The sequence below is a fragment of the Acinonyx jubatus genome, chromosome C2 (genome assembly GCF_027475565.1).
Source record: "Acinonyx jubatus isolate Ajub_Pintada_27869175 chromosome C2, VMU_Ajub_asm_v1.0, whole genome shotgun sequence".
Classification (NCBI taxonomy): Eukaryota; Metazoa; Chordata; class Mammalia; order Carnivora; family Felidae; genus Acinonyx; species Acinonyx jubatus.
Window position 1 is genome coordinate 17950837 of NC_069384.1, and position 18818 is coordinate 17969654.

An 18818-nucleotide genomic window follows, 5' to 3' on the forward strand; every position below is an offset into this window, starting at 1 on the left:
GGGAAGCCTAGAGCAGGCACAGATAGATTTGAGAGGACGAAGCCTCGAGGTGCTGGTTGAAAAAGGTGTAGAGAGAGGTGTATGAAAGAGAACAGCAAGCCAACCAGAGAGCCCCGGGGAGATTCGGGAATACACCGTGAGTTCTTCCCTTTCTATATTTAATCAGTCTTTTGAAAAGTGTTCTACATCTATTTCAGCCTCCCTTAGAGTGTTTTCTATCCCTTCGATATTCCTTCGCCTCTGTGTAAATTGATCTGTTCTTCACTAATCAGCCTGACTATACCTCCCGTGGTGGGGACCCTAAATGTCCTTATTTTCTCCTATGTGCTTTTTGTGTTTTATTATCTAAAATGTATTAGTTTAAATTAAATTAATTAAATTAAAAATATATTAGTTTATTAATCTTCAGAATGGCCCTCATGAGACCGAGGTATTGTTATTCCCTGTCTGTACAGATGAGGAAGTTAAGCTCAGAGCTGGGTAATCTCTCTAATTTTATACAGCTACCGTGTAATGAGCTGGCACTTAAAACTGTGTGTGCTCGACGTCTTACTGCCACTCCCCACTGGCTCCGGCAGATCTGAAGATTTCAAAAGGGATGAGTAGACACTACTCATTGCTGTAAGACCTTATGGAGACCTAAACACTGTACTTTGGGGAGAGCGCTTTTTTACCCCTAACATCTGTATTAAATTCCCTCCCTTATGCTGCCATAACATTATCCTTTCTCTACTCTGTTATTATTTATCGCTTAGCTCAGGTTCCAAAATTATCTTTCTGCCCTTCCATACTCTAGACCCTGAGAAGGTAAGAAGCCAGTGTGGCAATTTACCATCAAAGGTAGAGGGTGGAACCAACTGAATGATCCATAATGGGCTGTTGTGTTTTTTTTTAAGTTTTTATTTATTTTTGAGAGAGAGGCACAGATTGGGGGAGAGGCAGAGAGAGAGAGAGAGAGAGAGAGAGGGAGAGAGAGAGAATCCCAAGCAAACCCCATGCTGACAGCAAGGAGCCCAACGTGGGGCTTGAACCCACGAAACGCAAGATCATCACCTGAGCCGAAATCAAGAGTTAGATGCTTACCTGACCGAGCCACCCAGGCGCCCCCATAATGGATTGTTTAAATGCAGGCCAGTCCTTCATGTGCTCCTGAAGAACCGGATATATTGTGGGTTCTACACAAATATGTATCACCTGGATAAATACAAAACAAATTCGGAAATGTTATTGATTTCAGAGAATTTCTTTTCCTGCAGTATAAATCAGGTGTCATTAATGGAATGGTCTCTATGTAACCGCGCATCAGTTTCTAGTCACACCGTTTAGGATAAATTATAATCAGATGATAGGGATCAGACTTTGAAGACCGATTTGATTATGACGATTTGACCTCTTGTCACATCTCTGGAGTGAGTGTGCTCCTTCCAGGATGCCAGCCCATGATTACTAAGGGAACAGCCTCCTTGCAACTCGAGTCACTTGCATAATTTGGGGAGATAAAATGTTTTGCTGACAAAATTGAGGAGGGAAGAATTAGGCACACACGGTGCTTTTTACGGGATTATCCTGGGCGAGTTCTGGTGGGCAGCTATGGGCCAGAACCCATGTCTCCCGCCTACAAAATGTTAGGATGAACACACCCATAGCTGATGAAAATTTCAGAGGGCAGTGATAACCTCATAAAGTGAAATAGGATTCCAACCGAAAGGGCCACGGGTGAAAGCCTCGACCGTTTAACCTATAGTAACTCGGAGACAAATGGAATTTGTAGTTTCAGTATTCATTTGTAAGGAAAGAGGAAGAAGAAAGATCTGACACTTGACAAGAATGCTTTTTTTTTTTAATGCCCCTGCACCAATCTGCCAAAAATAGAGCAAAACATGACAAATGACTCCAAACATACTCTGTATGAATTCAGGCTGTTAAAAAAGGTGGGCAGCACTGTATCTCCCTGAGCTGCATTTTGCAAAAAGTAAGTGCCGCCTGTGGTTGCAAATAATCACCTACGCAACGTTGATACAACATTCTTTCTCTGCAGACACCAGGAATAATATAAGGTCAACCTCCAAAGTATTATACGTGAAGAAATACTTAAATGTATCAAGTTAGTGGTGAAAACTCCACTTGACAATTGCAATCCTGAGCAATACGTATCCTTACGTTAAGCAAATAGACCTCTTTGCCCTTTGCCAGGTGGAATTCAACAGAAAACAATTCTTTGTGATTTCTCTTATTAACTGATAGAAGTCTTAGTGATAGGAACTTGTAGAAGAAAGACCAAGAATGTTTGGATTCACAAAAAATGCATTTGAGTTTCTCTTGCTCTTATGCTCTGCAAACTTTATTCTCCTAATGTCACCAAGCCTGGGTTTATTAATTTGTAAAGAGGGAACAGTAGTAACAACTTGCCTACCTCTCAGAATTTAGCTAAAGGATATGTTTGTTATTAAAAGCATTTAGAAAGGGGTGCCTGGGTGGCTTAGGGGGTTGAGCATCCGACTTCGGCTCAAGTCGTGATCTCATGGTTTGTGAGTTGGATCCTCACATCAGTCTCTCTACTGTCAGCATAGATCCTGCTTCGGATCCTCTGTCCCCTCTGTCTCTCTGCCACTCCCCTGCTTGCTCTCTCTCTCTCTCTCTCAAAATAAATAAATAAACTAAAAAAAAAAACATCTAGAAGAACTGTGCACATTTTCCTGTCATTAATGAAAACATCGGGCTTTGCAAATCTCTGGAGTTGAGAAGAGAGAAGCAAAGTGACTTCTCCAAGGTCATTCAGAAATCCATGACTGATCTGCAAAGTGAGTGCCACTTTGGGTGTAAGACCTCCTTGGTCCTCCAGGCCAAAACATAGGCTTCTGTCCTCAGGAAAGCGCCCTCAGCCTTGAATGAAATAAACGACCTTTTTAATCAAACGTGATTACCATCTCTTAACCACAAAATCTACTAATTAAGCACAGTGTTCTGCCGCCCAGCAATTGCTAAAAGCGTAATACAGCCCAGAAAGTCATGTGCATACAATAGACAAACGCTCCATGTTGCCCTAGGCTGACCTATGAATCAGAGAAGCCAACTCAACACTGGGGTAAGGAAGTCCAAATAAAAATATATAAACCTGATTTATTAAAAAAGCACACAGGTAATAGCAAATATCGGGGAGGCAATGATTTGTTTTACTAAACTATTCCTTATAGGGTTCCAATTAATTCCCCTTTCAAAATTTATTTTATTCACAATTTTTCAGAAATGTGTATTGTACATAAGCCTGGTTCATCTCTGTGGATGACATGTCAGTAATTAATACACAAAAAACGTGTTCTACCTGCTGACCACTTAGGGGCACGTGGGTGGCTCAGTTGGTTGAGTGTCCGGCTTCGGTTCAGGTCATGATCTCTCAGTTCGTGGGTTCGAGCCCGACATCGGGCTCTGTGCTGACATCTCCGAGCCTGGAGCCTGCTTGAGATTCTGTGTGTGTGTCTATGTGTGTCTCTCTCTCTACCCCTCCCCAGCTTGTTCACTCTCCCTCTCTCTGTGTGTCTCTCTCTCTCTCTCTCAAAAATAGATAGACATTAACTGCTGACCATTTCAGCAGTGATCACAGTACTCTATAGATCTGAGTGTGCCTTTGCATGTAAAAGCTTAGAAATGCCCTGATTAGGTTTTTTAAAAAATGTCTTAATCAGCAGTAAGTTAGTGCTTAAAAGACAAAAATTAAAAAGGCAATGACTTGCCTCTGATGATATTGTACATAACCTACATTTGCCACATCGCCAGATTGAAAATATTTTCAGTGGTAACGAGTAAATGCCAGATGCTATGCTGAGTAAAAAGCCATTGATCATGGCAAGGATCAGCTGAGGTCTATCAGTCCTAAAATGAATTCCTGTGTACTCAGTGTGTTGGCTTGAAACAGCCAGCTTATTGCACATGCTATATATTTTGCTTCGCGTTTGTGGTACAATCGTTTCGTCTCACTACCGTTCATGGCAAGGATTGGCTCCAGTTCTGGGGGAGACACAGAAAGGGCGCTCCACTCTCTGCCTCCCACTGAACACAGCTATAAAATTGGGGTGGGAGGCAGGAAAAGCCCTTTCAGGTGTATGGAAAGTAAACAGTAGCAAACAGATTGGGGAACAAGACCAAAATTCAAAGTACTGCCTAACTAGCCATGAGTTTACCGGTTGTTTTTCCCCCCTCTGCTTACTCCACTCTGGACTAAACGTAGCCCAAAACACAGAAGTAGCTTACACGGACAGTCAAGTAGATACAGCAGAATCTCTCCAGCTAAGTAACCCAGGACTCCGCGTGCCGGAAGACCGTGGGGGAAAATACCCCGATATTTTTTCTTTGCTCTGCTCTCTTGCGTAGCTCCCAAGTGATCCTTTGGTTGCTGCAACAGGGCCAGGGGTAATGGCAGCAGCAGAACCTGGCAGGAGCCTAACATTCCGAGAAAGGGGAATCTTCCTTTCTGATCAGAGTGATGTTATACCAGGACGATGGGGCAAATCCCCACTGCTTTTCTTCTGTCTTTGTCCTCCTGGGGTCCACCCTGGCTATGAGCCCATTTGTAGAAACGCGCAGAGAGCAAAGTAAATAAAGCCCATTTTTTGACCAGAGAACTGCACGTGTTGTCCCAGGGAACCAGAAAGTACCGGTGAGATCTTTGTGCTCGCTTTGGCTGCACGCGTACTAAAATGGGAACTATACGGAGATTAGCAAGGCCCTGTGTGAGGATGGCATGCAAATATGTGCAGCGTTTCATTTTTTTTTTTTTAAATGCATGGATCCAACCCTAAACGGTATCCACAGAACTTGAGAGCTGAACACAGGCTAGGCAACTAGCAACTAGATCCAAACCTGACTGCAAAGGCTCTGGAAATGGAACTCACATTAAAACCACAACCAGCAGTCTGACTGAAGCTTGTGGTCTAAGTTGAAACTGGTTGGTCGCCTGCTGAAACAAAAATCTCAGAATTCTCCATACACTTCACACCAAAATCCTCATAGCATAAGACTCAAAGTCCAGGATACAATTCAAAAGCACCCAGCATACAAACAAACAGTCAAACAAACGAGGAATCTTAACTCGAAAGGCAAACAGTCATCAAGCAACAGACATGTTGGAATTCTCTGATAGAGCCTCTAAAGCAGCTAGGATGAATAGGACCCAAAAAGTAAGGACAAACACTACTTGAAATTCATGAGAAGACTGAAACAGAAAAAAGAAGGAAATAGGAAACCTGAAGAACCAAATGGTAATTTCAGAACAAAAAAATTCAGGAGATAAGGTTTAAAAGATTCACCGGATGGGCTCGGTAGTAGAGTAAAGCATACGTGAACTTGGGGACCGAGTAGTAGAAATTACTCAATCTGAGCAACAGAGAGAAAAAATATTGAAGAAGAAGAAAAGAACAGAGTCTCAGGGAAAAGTCTAGCGTTGATGTCACAGAGTCCAAGAAAAGAGGACCACGATGCTTAAAACTTCCCAAGTTTGGTGAGAGAAACCACATATTCAAGAAAATTCAACAAACTCCCAAGAGGCGAAACTTAAAGAAATCCATACCAGACACATCCTAATCAAACTACTGAGAAGTAAAGAAAATAAGATCTTGAAAGAAGCTAAAAAACTAAGCAACAAATTACCTCCTGAAGAGCTACGATTTGAAGGAGTCCACATTTGTCATCAGAAACCATGGAGGACAAAGTGTCAACATTTTGTGATGTGATTTATGTGATGAAAGAACAGAAAGATGAGTCCACACTTCTATAACTAGCAAAAATATCCTTCCAGAATAAAAGTGAAATAAAGATATTTTCAGATTTTTTAAAAGTCTATTTACTTATTTTAAGAAAGAGTGGGGGGGGGGTGGGGGAGCAGAAAGAGAGGGAGACACAGAATCCGAAGCAGGCTCCAGGCTTTGAGCTGTCAGCACAGAGCCGGACCAGCGGCTCAAATCCATGAACGGTGAGATCATGACCCGAGCTGAAGTTCAACACTTAACCAACTGAGCCACCCAGGTGCCCCAAGACATTTGCAGGTTTAGAAAAACTAAGAAAATATTTAGCAGTCAGACCTGATCCAAAAAGGATTGCTCAAGGAACTTCTTCAGAAAGAAGGCAAATGATGCCGGAAGGAAACTTGCAATATCAGAAAGGAAAGAAGAGTACAAAATTGGCATGTATTTGGGTAAATATAATAGCGTAATTTCCCCCTTTTGAGTCCTTTTTAAAATATGTTAGACTGTTGGATGCAGAAACATATACATTGTAGGTTTGTACTTTCAGTGGAGGGAAATGCTATGCATAACACAACCATAGCATAACACGGAGAGATTAAGGGATCTGTAAGACAGTGAGGTTCCGCCTTCCAGCTAAAGTATAAAAGTGATTCTCAGTAATGATGAAAAGTATGTGTTCTGCAATCCTGAGAGCATCCACTAAAAAAAGTAATTAAAAATAATTTAAAAATAAACAAAAAGCAAGAAAAGAAAAGAACCAAAGCAAAAACCTATAGCATAATACAGTTAAAAGAAGGCAGGAGAGAAGGGGAATTGGAATGAAAAACAAAGAAAACAAACAGAACGTAAATAATACATGATAGACCAAACGTATCAGTAATTACATGGGTGGTCAAAACACATCAACTAAAGGACAGAGAATGGATTTTTTTTTTAACTGACAGAAATTTGTCTTGTCTACCTGATACTTCAACTACGATGATATAGGTAGGTTAAAAGAATGGGAGGAGGGAAAATGGGGAGATGTTGGTCAAGGGGTACAAAGTTTCAGGTATACAAGGTGAATTAAGTCCTGGAGATCTGCTGTGTAACCATGTGACTATAGTTAGCAATACTCTATTGTGTGATTGCTAAAGGCATAGATCTTACATTTTTCTCAACACACACACAAAAGAAAAAGGTACCTGTGAGATGAGGGATATGTTGATTACCTTGATTGTCGTGATTAGTTTACAATATATGAAAATATTGAATAATCAGGTTGTATACCTTAAATTTATGCAATTTTTAAATTAATCATCTCTTAATACAGCAGGGGAGGGGGGAAATGAGCTATCAAGCCATGAAAAGAAAAAAAAAGTAAAAGGATAGAGAAAATACAGACCGTGCAAACTTGAACCAAAAGAAAGCTAGTGTGGCTACTTGAGTGTAAGACAAAGTCAAGTCCAGAGCAGAAAGTATTACCAGAGATAAAAAGTGATATTGCACAGTGAGAAAAGGGTCCATCGATCAAGAAGACATAACCATCAAAAAGAGAAATTCAAACTGTTGATGTTTGGTTTCTGTAAACAGCAAATAGACTCATTGTTTGTTGCTGAAGCGCATCTTAGGAGAAAGCAGTGTGTGTCTCTTGACGTAGATACAGGGTTAGATGAAATTATTTGCATTTTCCCTTTGTTCATCTTTTTTCTTTTTAATTGTGAGTCATGTCAGCGAATTGTAGATAATACCACGGAAGCTTAGATTTACTGTATTCTAATTCTAAACCAACCTAAAACTTGGCAATTCCTGGCATTTTTATGTGTAATCACCTCAACTAGGAAATGAGATATTTAAGGAGGTGCCCCACACGTGTAGTGCACCAAAAACCCGTCGCAGTGATGGCAGAGATATTAATTTAATGGTACCAGATGCAGGGGCGCCTGGGTGGCTCAGTCAGTTAAGCATCCGACTGCAGGTCATGATCTCACGGTTCGTGAGTTCAAGCCCCACATCAGGCTCTGTGCTGACAGTTCAGAGCCTGCAGCCTGCTTCAGAGTCTGTGTCTCCCTCTCTCTCGGCTCTTCCCCTGCTCACGTTCTGTGTGAAAAAGTACCAGATAGACAGAGTGCCCTGCAGGTGACGTGAAAGGAAGATAAAGACACAACAACAGAAAATGAAGAGAATCGATAATTGAATTTTGTGGTAAAAGTGACTACAATAATGAATTTCAACTTAGGCTTATTAAGAGAAATACATTACTTCATGAAACGTAGAAGAGAATTTCAGAAGGGAAAAGAATAGAATATTAAAACCAAGAATCTAATCAGTGGCAGGCTTTCCCAACTATGTTCATACATTTAAAAAAAATGCATTAAACTATTTAAAAGAATGATCTTGGCTTTTCTCTTCTAATCTAAATATTTATGAGCAAGGAGAACTCACCAGGAACTGCAAGACCCAAGAATTCATTCCTTTCCTGGTGCAGGAAGAAAGTAGTTCATGAGGGAAAAGAGCTTATCCTGAAATGATTTATCCAAAGCCAGTAAAATCTGTTCTACTTTTCAGATTATGCTATTAGGAAGACTAACCCCCAGGTGTTTCCATTAATCGATAGTATGATTTAAAGACCTGCACCACTTTGTAGGTTATTTTTCCCCCGTGCTGCGTCATTTATTTCAAATAACGCTTTTAAGGCTATATTAGCATACAAGAAACAAAAACGTATTTATCCATTTCTTAAATCACACCCAAGCTTTTAAATGCCCTGCAGTTGTAAACACCAGACATTAATTATGTCTGTTCATAGGAAAGTAGAGATATCACAGCATTTACATTAGTTTATTTATTTTTAATTTTTTAACATTTATTTGTTTTGGAGACACAGAGGGAGACAGAGCATGAGCAGGGGAGGAGTAGAGAGAGGCACACACAGAATCCAAAGCAGGCTCCAGGCTCTGAGCTGTCGGCACAGAGCCTGACGCAGGGCTCCAGCCCACAAACCTGAGCTGAAGTCATGACCTGAGCTGAAGTCAGTCCCCTAACTGACTGAGCCACTCGGGCGCCCCTACATTGGTTTAAATTAGAGGTTCCTAAACTTCAGTATGCATCAGAATCACCTGAGAGTGCTTGTTAAAACTACATTTTCCTAGGACCTAATGTAGAAATTCAGGTTCAGTAGGTCCAAAATGGGAGCCAGAAATCTATATTTTTATTAATCAACAAATAGCCCTTGGGCTACACGAGTCTAAGTTAACTATACCAAAGTACATTTCATTTTGGACTCTACTATCCTGTTTAGTTATCAAATTAAGAAATAGAATCGAATTGTCATATAACGAACCATAACTTCTTTGCCTTTATGCAGACCTAACAAAGACAGTTCAAATAACTATGGTAAGTGTTTCCAGGAGTGTTTTTATTGAAAATAAAAGGCTATAAAGATTTACTTAGGTTTGATCAAAGTAATTGAATAGAAGGAATGACCAATGACTTCTTGGTAAGCCCACAGCAGTCATTCTTACAGAGCTTTTACCGTTACCAACAGTAACGGATTGTAAAATGGTGATAATATTAGAATCTGTCCCATGGGTGGCTACGAAGAATAGATTAGTTTGAACTTATGGGCCACTTAGAACAAGAGCTAGTGCTCAATAATTTTTGGCTACTATCTCTTCTTCTCCATCATTATCAGTTATATGCTACATGTTGGGCAAAGCAGGTAATGGCATGAGCGTAACACAGAAACTGCTGGTTCAAACATTTTTTCCTTGGCAAAGAGAATCAAAAACGTAGGAATGTAAATACAGTCTTCACCAGGAAAGGCCCAGACCCTTAGCTTAAATGCTGCACATGGGAGACCTTCTCTTGCTCTATTGTAAGAAAAATAAAAATGAGTCTTTGCACCTGGGGTTCCCCATCTAGAAAAATGTACCCTCAGCCTTGCTCAGCTCTTGACTTTGGGTAGACTACGCTTCCGTCTGCATTGCCTCAGTGCTGGGGAGCCGGCATTTCCACCTGATGGTTTTTGTGCCTATTTATTTATTTATTTATGTTAAGGTTTATTTATTTCTGAGACAGAGATAGAGCCCGAGTGGGGGAGGGGCAGACACAGAATCCGAAACAGGCTCCAGGCTCCGCGCGGTCAGCACAGAGCCCGACGCGGGGCTTGAACCCACGAACCACAGGATCATAACCTGAGTCGAAGTCGGATGCTCAACCGACTGAGCCACCCAGGCGCCTCTGTGCCTTTTTAATATCCTCTGAGGCAGCCTCCGGCCACGGCGAGCTTCCTGCCTGAGCTGGGCAAGTTATTTCCTGAGCATCCATTATTGTTGCTGGAATACTCAGTCTGAGCTCAGTAGAATCTATGGTGGCCCTAATGAAGCTTTCTTTTTATTGCATGGGCCCCTTCATTGCATCGAAGGGGGTGCATTTTTGTAGAACTTGTAAAGTAGGATATTTTGACTGTTTCTTTTAAGACCACAATCTTTCCACTTCAATTACTTCTCCCTCAGGGGCTTTGGAATGGCTGTACCGTTTTACGGACCAGCTGGGGGGTAACGGGAATTGTAGGATATATTTTTTTCTAAGTTTAGTATATATTTATGTGGTTTATAGTCACTTCCATATATAGCTGTAACTGTTAGTCATTTCTGTATAGGAACGCTTCCCCCAAATGATCAAACAGCCCCATCCATCATGTTAGAGGAAAGACTGCATTATCTTTCTCTTCTCTGTCTAGGAAAAGATATTACGAGTTACTGTTTCATGAAAAGGAGCTCAAAGAATTTGCAGCCACAAAATGTAGTAAAACATAAAGGAATTTGTTCTGCTGAGTTGTGTCAGTCAGTTAATCAAATGTATCTTCTGCAAAATAAAGGGTCCTCAAAAGTCTGCAAGAACTCCTTCAGACTCTTCTTCTTCAGACTCCTTCAGAACTTCTTCAGACTCCAAGAAACGCTGATCTACCTACCACTGGTTTTTGATTAACTGACCTGTCTATACTCTGTAGTCCTATTACTTTTAATTTTTAATTCATGATATTGTAGAACTTTTCATAACCCGGGACTACATACATCAGGTTATAGCAGAAACATCAGTTGCTGTTATATTATTACCATTATTAATTATTATTATTGTTATCAATGCAATTATTGGACCTTGGGATGAGGGGAGGGGGATATATTGAACCAAACCTGTTCGATAATAGGAAGTGACTTCCTAAAGTCGTTTTGTATTTATGTTTTATTTATAAATTTTTATACTGTATTTTTAAAACTACATTTTAAGAAAAATCAAGAGACTTAAAGCACATAGAAATATTATCCTAACTTTTTCTTAAATTGAAAACTAAGCAAGGGTGCCTGGGTGGCTCAGTTGGTTAAGCGTCTGACTTCGGCTCAGGTCATGATCTTGCAGTTCATGAGTTCAAACCCAGCGTCAGGATTTGTGCTGCTCACAGCTCAGAGCCTGGAGCCTGCTTCGGATTCTGTCTCCCTGTCTCTCTGCCTTCCCCCACTCACTCACACTCTGTCTGTCTGTCTGTCTCTCTCTCTCTCTAAAAATAAATAAACATTAAAAAAAAAGACTAAGCATGGGGCACCTGGGTGGCTCAGTCGGTTGAGCATCTGACTTCGGCTCAGGTCATGATCTCACAGTTCGTGAGTTCGAGCCCCGCGTTGGGCTCTGGGCTGACAGCTCTGAGCCCGGAGCCTGTTTCCGATTCTGTGTCTCCCTCTCTCTCTGCCCCTCCCCTGCTCATGCTCTGTCTCTGTCTGTCTCAAAAATAAATAAACATTAAAAAAAAATTAAAAAAAAAGACTAAGCAGATCATAGTTTTATTCATATCTGTACTGAAATTGCATTTTGTTTTAACAGTTACAAATTCTTCCTGCTTTATTTTGTTTTGGAAATCTCTACTATCTAAAGGTAGCAAGGTCCATCCCATGTCCATCTAAGAAAACACCTAATGTCAGCACTTATTCAAGTTATTTTAAAGTATCTGTTTAAGCTTTCATTATTGAAAAGTGAATGAGGTGAACCATCTTTCACTTTGTTAGGAGTACCGAGTTAACCAGGAGGTAGAAACTTCACCATAGAACTGTCTGCATGTGCGATCTCTCATTCACTTTGCTATTTGGGAATTAACCTTCTAGTTGCTTCTTTGTAAAAAAAAATTTTAACCTTTGTTTATTATTGAGAGACACAGAGAGAGAGAGAGAGCATGAGCGGGGGAGGGGCAGAGAGAGAGAGAAGGAGACACAGAATCCCAAGCAGCTCCAGGCTCCGAGCCGGCAGCACAGATCCCGACGCGGGGCTCGAACTCACGGACCGCGAGATCGTGACCTGAGCCGAAGTCGGACGCTTAACCGACTGAGCCACCCAGGCGCCCCTACCTTCTAGTTGCTTCTTAGTATCTTTCAATAAATAAATGTTTATATAATTTCTAAATTATATAAATATTTATTTTAATAAATTTATTTCAATAAATAAATAAATAAGCTTAACTTGAGAGCGATGTGGGTGGGCCCTAGAGATGTGATATTTGAGCAGAGAAATAAAACCAAATGAGGAAGTCAGCTAGATTAAAGAATACCATTTCACCAGGTGGGAGGCAGATCTGGAGACCCTGAAAGAATGTGATAAATGAGAAAACAGAACTTTAAAAGTAAAGTCTGTTGAAATAGTACAAATATCTTGTATTTGTAATAAAATTTATAGTTTTAACATAGAATTGTTTTCCAAATTAGGAATTAAATACAGACCAGAATTCATAGTACAGAAATGTCGTACTAATGTTTTCTGGAACATTTAACCTGTTCTGAAACGGTTTTGCCAGTTAGCTAAATGGTTCTTTTGGTGTCATTTTATACTCAAATTATAATTTATGTTATTCTCTAAATATTTAAACCCATCTGTCTATAATAGTAAAAATATATAAATAGATGCTATGTTTTAATTACAAAGTTAACCTTTAAAACCCATTTACATGTTAAGCAAATTTAATAAAATTATCTTTCCTTCTGATCCTGTCATTAATCAATGTAACCTAAGTATCACCAGTATACATCACAATCTATACCCGTCAAAAGTGTCATCAGAGATGGACCCTGACTACAAAGAGCTTATAAATTTAGTTGTGTAAGTCAGACAAGATTTATAAACATTGCATTCTTACGATAAACATTCAGCTAATAAATCCTAAATAAGTTTTGATTTATAAATCCTTTCATTGCCCTTGAGATTCTAGGGACTGATTTATGAGTCAGTATGCTAAAATCTATAATTTGATCAGGCATAAATCTTATTCTGTGACTTCTGTTTTAGCCTGTAATTCATAAATCCTGGTCAGTGTAGGTTTTCAGTTTTCTAAGTGTTCTGCATTTACAGTGGGTCTCAGAAGTACATATTTTAGGGTGTTAATGATTAAAAGTGATAATTTGCATATAATTCGATTAAACAAATACAGCAGCTGAATAGAACTTGCTCTGTATTCTAGGGAGTGAGTTTATAGAAATGAACTCTAAACTCAATGATGATTTCAAAGTATTGCAGCTGGAAGAACAATAAAATATTAAAATTAGAGTCATTGTTGACTGTACCTGCCAGGTTAGGATTGGTGTGCCAGAAACCATTAATTGTCTTCAAGTATCCACTCTCTTTTTCCGTAGTAATGTAATCTTCACAGAGCACAGTATCTGCCCAGGATAAACACTACATTTCCCAGTCCTCCTTGCAGCTGGGTGTGACCATGTGACTAACCTACAGCCAATGGTACATGGGCAGAGGTGATAAGTACAATTTCAGTACATATACTCTGGCTGGGACGCAAAAGTGGTTCAGGTCCAAGTGGGGAAGGAAGGAGTGTAGCCCCCCCGTATGATGCTATCTTTTGTTGTCTGGTACACTTATTCCATGACAGACAGATGAGGGAGAAAACAATTTCTAACATCCTAAGACATTAATTAAATCTCTGTTATAGCGCACATTTAGTAAATATTAAATTTTATATATTTATGCATTAAATGTGTTATTTTTATATTGTACATTTTATTTAAAAACTTCCGTTTGCCAGGAACTCTGCTAATCACTGTGGAAATACAGGTAAACATGATTCAGTCCTTGCCTTTGTTAAATTTATCCCTGAGTAGTAACTTGTTTCTTAACACTTGAATACACGGAATTGTTTGTAAATTTGTTTTCTGTTTGCTGGCAGAATATAAAAATATAATCAGGGTTTGTATATAAATCCTGTATACCACCCTACTAAATTCACCTAGTACCTCTAGTAATTACTTTGTACAGTAGTTTGGATTTTCCATGTAAAAAATTATCTGCACACCGAGTTATACTTCTTCCTTTATGTGTATGCTTTTTTTTTTCTTACTTCATTGCCCTAGAAATATTGAATAGAAGTTATAATGTCTTTGCCTTGCTCCAGAACTTAGGAAGAAGCAACATCCATTAATGTATGACAGCTGAAATTTTTTTCATTGATCTTCTTTATCAGATTGAGGAAATTCTCTTCTGTTCCTCATGATTGTGGGTTCAATTTTATCAAATACTTTTTTGCCTTTCCTGAAATGATTGTATGCTTAGCTTTCTTGTAATGGGAATTATATCGATTTTCAAATTTTAAACCACCCTAACATTCCCGGGAGTATCCCTACTTAGTCATGATTTTTTTAAAAATCTTTTTATATGTTTCTGACTTTAATTTGGTAAAGACTTTGTCACAAATTTTTGCATCTATGCTCATGAGGGAAATTGGTCTGTAATTTTATTGCCTTGTAAAGTCTTGTTGTGTGCTCAGGGTTATACCAACCTCATATAACAGCTGAGCATGTGTTCTTTCCATCTCTATTTGCTGAAAGAATTTTGTGAGATTGATTTATTTCTCCTTAAAGGCTGGATGGAATTTTATCAGTGAAGCCATCTGAGTCTACAGTTCTATTTGGGGGAATATTTTTTTTTTATTTTTTTTTAACGTTTTATTTTATTTTTTTTGAGACACAGAGAGACAGAGCATGAACGGGGGAGGGTCAGAGAGAGGGAGACACAGAATCTGAAACAGGCTCCAGGCTCCGAGCTGTCAGCACAGAGCCCGACACGGGGCTCGAACTCACAGACCGCGAGATCATGACCTGAGTGGAGGTTGGCTGCTCAACCGACTGAGCCACCCAGGCGCCTGGGGGAATGTTTTTAATAATGACTTTAATTTTAATTTTTAATATTCATGAGGCTATTTAAATTTTCCACTTCCATTTATATATTTTAAAAAATTTTTTTCACCTGAATCTTCAAATTTAATTTTATTAAGTTCATAATATTCCCTTACTATCCTTTACTATCTGTAGGATTTTTAGTGATAAACCTTCTTTTATTCTAAGTATTGCTAATTTATATTCTTGTTCTCTTTCTTTTTTAAATTGGCCTGTCTTATCTAGGAGGTTTTCAATCTTATTGATATTTTCAAAGAAAAAAATTTTTTTGAGGGTGGGTTTGCAAGGGTGATCTTTCAACAAATATTGTTTGAGCAGTCACATCTCCCAGGTCCTGGGATCCACACAGTCCCTGCCCTCGTGGGCTTAGTTCCTGGAAGGAGCCCTGTGGAAAGTCTTGGAGAAACCTGAGGCAGTGGGCAGCTTCCTTTTCTTGGGCAGAGTGGCCAGGGATGTAAAGAACAGTGGCCTGGATCTCAGACATGCCCTCTCGGCTAAAGAGGACTTAAGTCCCCTGCCCAGATTCCATGTAGCCCTTCATTCCTTGGTTTTTACCTTTGGGCTTTGTTAATGTTCTCTGTTGTTTTCTCACTCACTGATTTCTGGTCTTAGTTATTTCCTCCTATTTATTTTATGTTTGCACTGATCTTTTTCTAGCTTCTTAAGTTGGAAGCTTAGATCACTGATGTTATAACTTCTTTCCTAATATAGCCATTTAAAGGTATTAGTGTCTCTCTAAGCATCATAGAGTTACATCCCACAAATGTTATGATGAACTTTCATGATCATTGACATGAAAGTGTACTCTAATTTCCTTGATGACTTCTTTTTTTGACTCGCCAGTTACTTGGAAGTGTGTTTCTTGAATTCCAGATATTTATAAATGTTCTTACTTAATATCATTTTATTATTGATTTCTAATTTAGTTCTCTTTTGGTTGGAGAACATACTCTGGAATATTTCAAATTTTAAACTCTGTTAAGATTTGTGGGGGCGCCTGGGTGGCTCAGTCGGTTGAGCGTCCGACTTCGGCTCAGGTCATGATCTCACGGTTTGTGAGTTCAAGTCCCGCATTGGGCTCTGTGCTGACAGCTCAGAGCCCGGAGCCTGCTTCGGATTCTGTGTCTCCCTCTCTCTCTGCCTCTCCCCTCCTCATGTTCATGTGCTCTCTCTATCTCTCAACAATAAAGGTTAAATTTTTTTTTTTAGAAAAGATTTGTGTCTAGTCCAACATGTGGCTTTAGTGAATGGTCCCTGTGCACTTGAAAAGAAGGCTGTATACTACACTTGTTAGGTGCAGTGTTCTATAAATGTCAATTATTCAAGGTTGTTGATAGTCCTGTTCAGGCGATCTGTATTCTTCCTGACTTCTTACATAGTTGTTCTATTAACTGCTGAGAGAAGTTGTTAAAAGTCCAACCAAAATTGTGAATTTGTCTGTTCCTCCCTTTAATTCTACTAATTTTTGCCCCGTGAATTTTGAAACTTTTTGTTTCTAAGTGCAAATGCATTTCTGAATATTAAGTCTTCTGTTCAATTTTTATTTTAGCATTATGAAAATATTTATGTATTTATATGTTTTCTTCCCTGTCTTTAAGAGAGTTTTATTCCAAGTTTATTTATTTATTTTTGAGAGAAAGAGAGAGGGAATCCTGCTCCCCCACTGTCAGTGGGGAGCCCATTGCAAGGCTTGAACTCAGGAACCATGAGATCATGACCTGAGCCAAAATCAAGAGTTGGGACACCTAACGTATTGAGCCACCCAGGCGCCCCTTTAAGTAAGTCTTTGAATTCAGAGTACATCTAACTGAATTTTTTTATTTAAAGTAACTTCCAGGCAGACAGCATATAGTGCCTTTTAACCAATCAATTCTGACAATTCCTGCCTTTTCATTGGAGTATTTAATTTGTAATTAACGTAACTTTTGATGTGGCTGGATTAGGTCAACGTGGTTACTATTTGTTTTCTGTTTTTCCCATTTGTTTTGTGTTCCTCTGTCCCTCTTCTCCTATCATTTTGAGCTCATTGAAATTGCTTTTAAAATTTCATTTTAATTATCCAGGGGCTGTTTTGCTTACCTCTTTGTATTATTATTTTAGTGGTGATCTACAAAGCACAACAAACGTCCTTGATTTTTCAGTCTGTTGGAAGTTAATAACATAAAGTGTAATAACTTTGCAATCTTTTTGGGTTTTTTTAGTGCAATCTTACAGGTTTTTTACACCCTGTAATTTATGTTATAGTTCTCATGTTTATTACACAAGCTATACATGCTAGGATGTTTACCTTAAATGGTCATAAATAGTTTTTAATTAAAATCTGAATTTTTATCTGGAATCATTTCCCTTGCGCTTGAAGAACTTACTTTAGCTTTTCTTGAACGCAAAGTCTGCTGGAGAATTACCTTTGTTTTTGTTAATCTGAAACTGCCTTTATTTCACCTTTATTCCTAAAAGTTATTTCTGTTCCATGGAGAATGCTGGGTTCACAATTTGTTGTTTTTGTTTGACACTCTAAAGATGTCATTCAACTATATTTTGGCCTCCAGTGTTTCTGCTGAGAGAAGTCATTGGTAACTTGTATTTTTGCCCTGTATATGTTATGTGTCCCTTTTTCTTCTGGAAACTTTTAAGATTTTCCTTATTTTTTGTTTTCATTTGTTTAATAACTGTCACCTTTCCAACTCTTGTGTTCGTTTGTTTGCTTTTTTTCTATTTATACCACATAGAGTTCTCTGAGGTTTTTGAATCTATAAAATTTTGGAAACTTTTGCCCATTCTTTCTTCAAATGTTGGGTTACCCAATTCTATCATCTTTTTCTAAAACTCCATATGTAGTCGCTCTTTTGATACAGTGCACTAATCACTGAGACTCAGGTTTTTTCCTATCATTTTTTTTCCTCTTTGTTCTCCACACTGTATAATTTCAGTGGAGTGATCTTCAATCACTGACTCTTTTATTTCCAATATGGCTGTCCAGCCTATCCAATGACGTTTTTGTCTCAGATACTGTATTTTTCACTTCCAGAATTTCTGTTTGATTCTTTTCTTATAGTTACTATCTCGCTGTTGAGATATCCTGTTTATCCATTTATCACAAATATATATTTTTGTATATCCTTGAGCATATTTATAACAGCTAAATTAAATTTTTTGTGCTCTAATTCTGGCGTCTGGGTCATCTCAGTTGCCTTTCCTCTTGATTGTGTGTCTAGTAATTTGAGATGTATCCTGGACATTGTGAAAAATACATGATAGAGATTATATTCTGGTATTTCCCTGCGTATTTGATTGTTTGTTTGTTTCATCAGGCAGTTAACGTGACAGGACTCAAGTCCTAATGTTTGTCACCTCTGCAGTGGGTATCTGCTAAAATCTCGGTTCAATTCTTTTAGCCTTAGGGCTGCTCACGGTTTATGCATGCATAGTTCAGATGCCATTCTGATTTTTTCTCCCAGAATTTATGTGCACAGTTTGATATTCCCCTTCCCCCTTTCCCCAGAGTTTCTCCTTTCCCTGATTTCCTCCCTCATTTTCCATCTGCTTTGACAGTCCTAAATTCTGACCTTTAATTCTTAAAAATGGTACACTGCAAAGATTTCTATCCAAGATTTAGTGAATCTGTTTAATCTGACCAGCGCATGCCCTTTAGCAAAAATCCTGATCAACAGGAAACTCACCAGTTCCTATTCGCTTCTTCCAAGTTTTGACTCTCTTCCAATTTATGCCTGCTTTTCGTTTCACTCCAGTGACTTCAAGGAGATGTGTTTTATACTGACGAATAACTCAGTTGCTACCTGTGGTAGGGTTGTACCCATAAGAGCTACTCCACGTTTACCATTGTACCAGAAGAAAAAACTGCCCCCATCCTTGGTTG

General features: G+C 39.0%; 1 protein-coding gene, 1 long non-coding RNA gene and 1 other non-coding gene across 3 annotated transcripts in view; 2 read left to right on the top strand and 1 right to left on the bottom strand.

Moving 5' to 3' along the window:
• The window catches only part of CYYR1 (cysteine and tyrosine rich 1), a 107086-nt gene that overhangs the window by 15301 nt on the left and 72967 nt on the right, over window positions 1-18818 (top strand). The gene's annotated exons all lie outside the window — the stretch shown is intronic.
• Window positions 1-18818, bottom strand: part of LOC128315130 (uncharacterized) — a 39759-nt gene that overhangs the window by 7347 nt on the left and 13594 nt on the right. Inside the window, exon 3 of the long non-coding RNA XR_008297579.1 lies at window positions 1084-1194. This is a non-coding gene — a long non-coding RNA (uncharacterized LOC128315130). The remainder of the gene's footprint in view (window positions 1-1083; window positions 1195-18818) is intronic.
• Window positions 4666-4768, top strand: LOC113594452 (U6 spliceosomal RNA). The gene has a single exon (XR_003414839.1). It is a non-coding gene; the product is annotated as a U6 spliceosomal RNA (small nuclear RNA).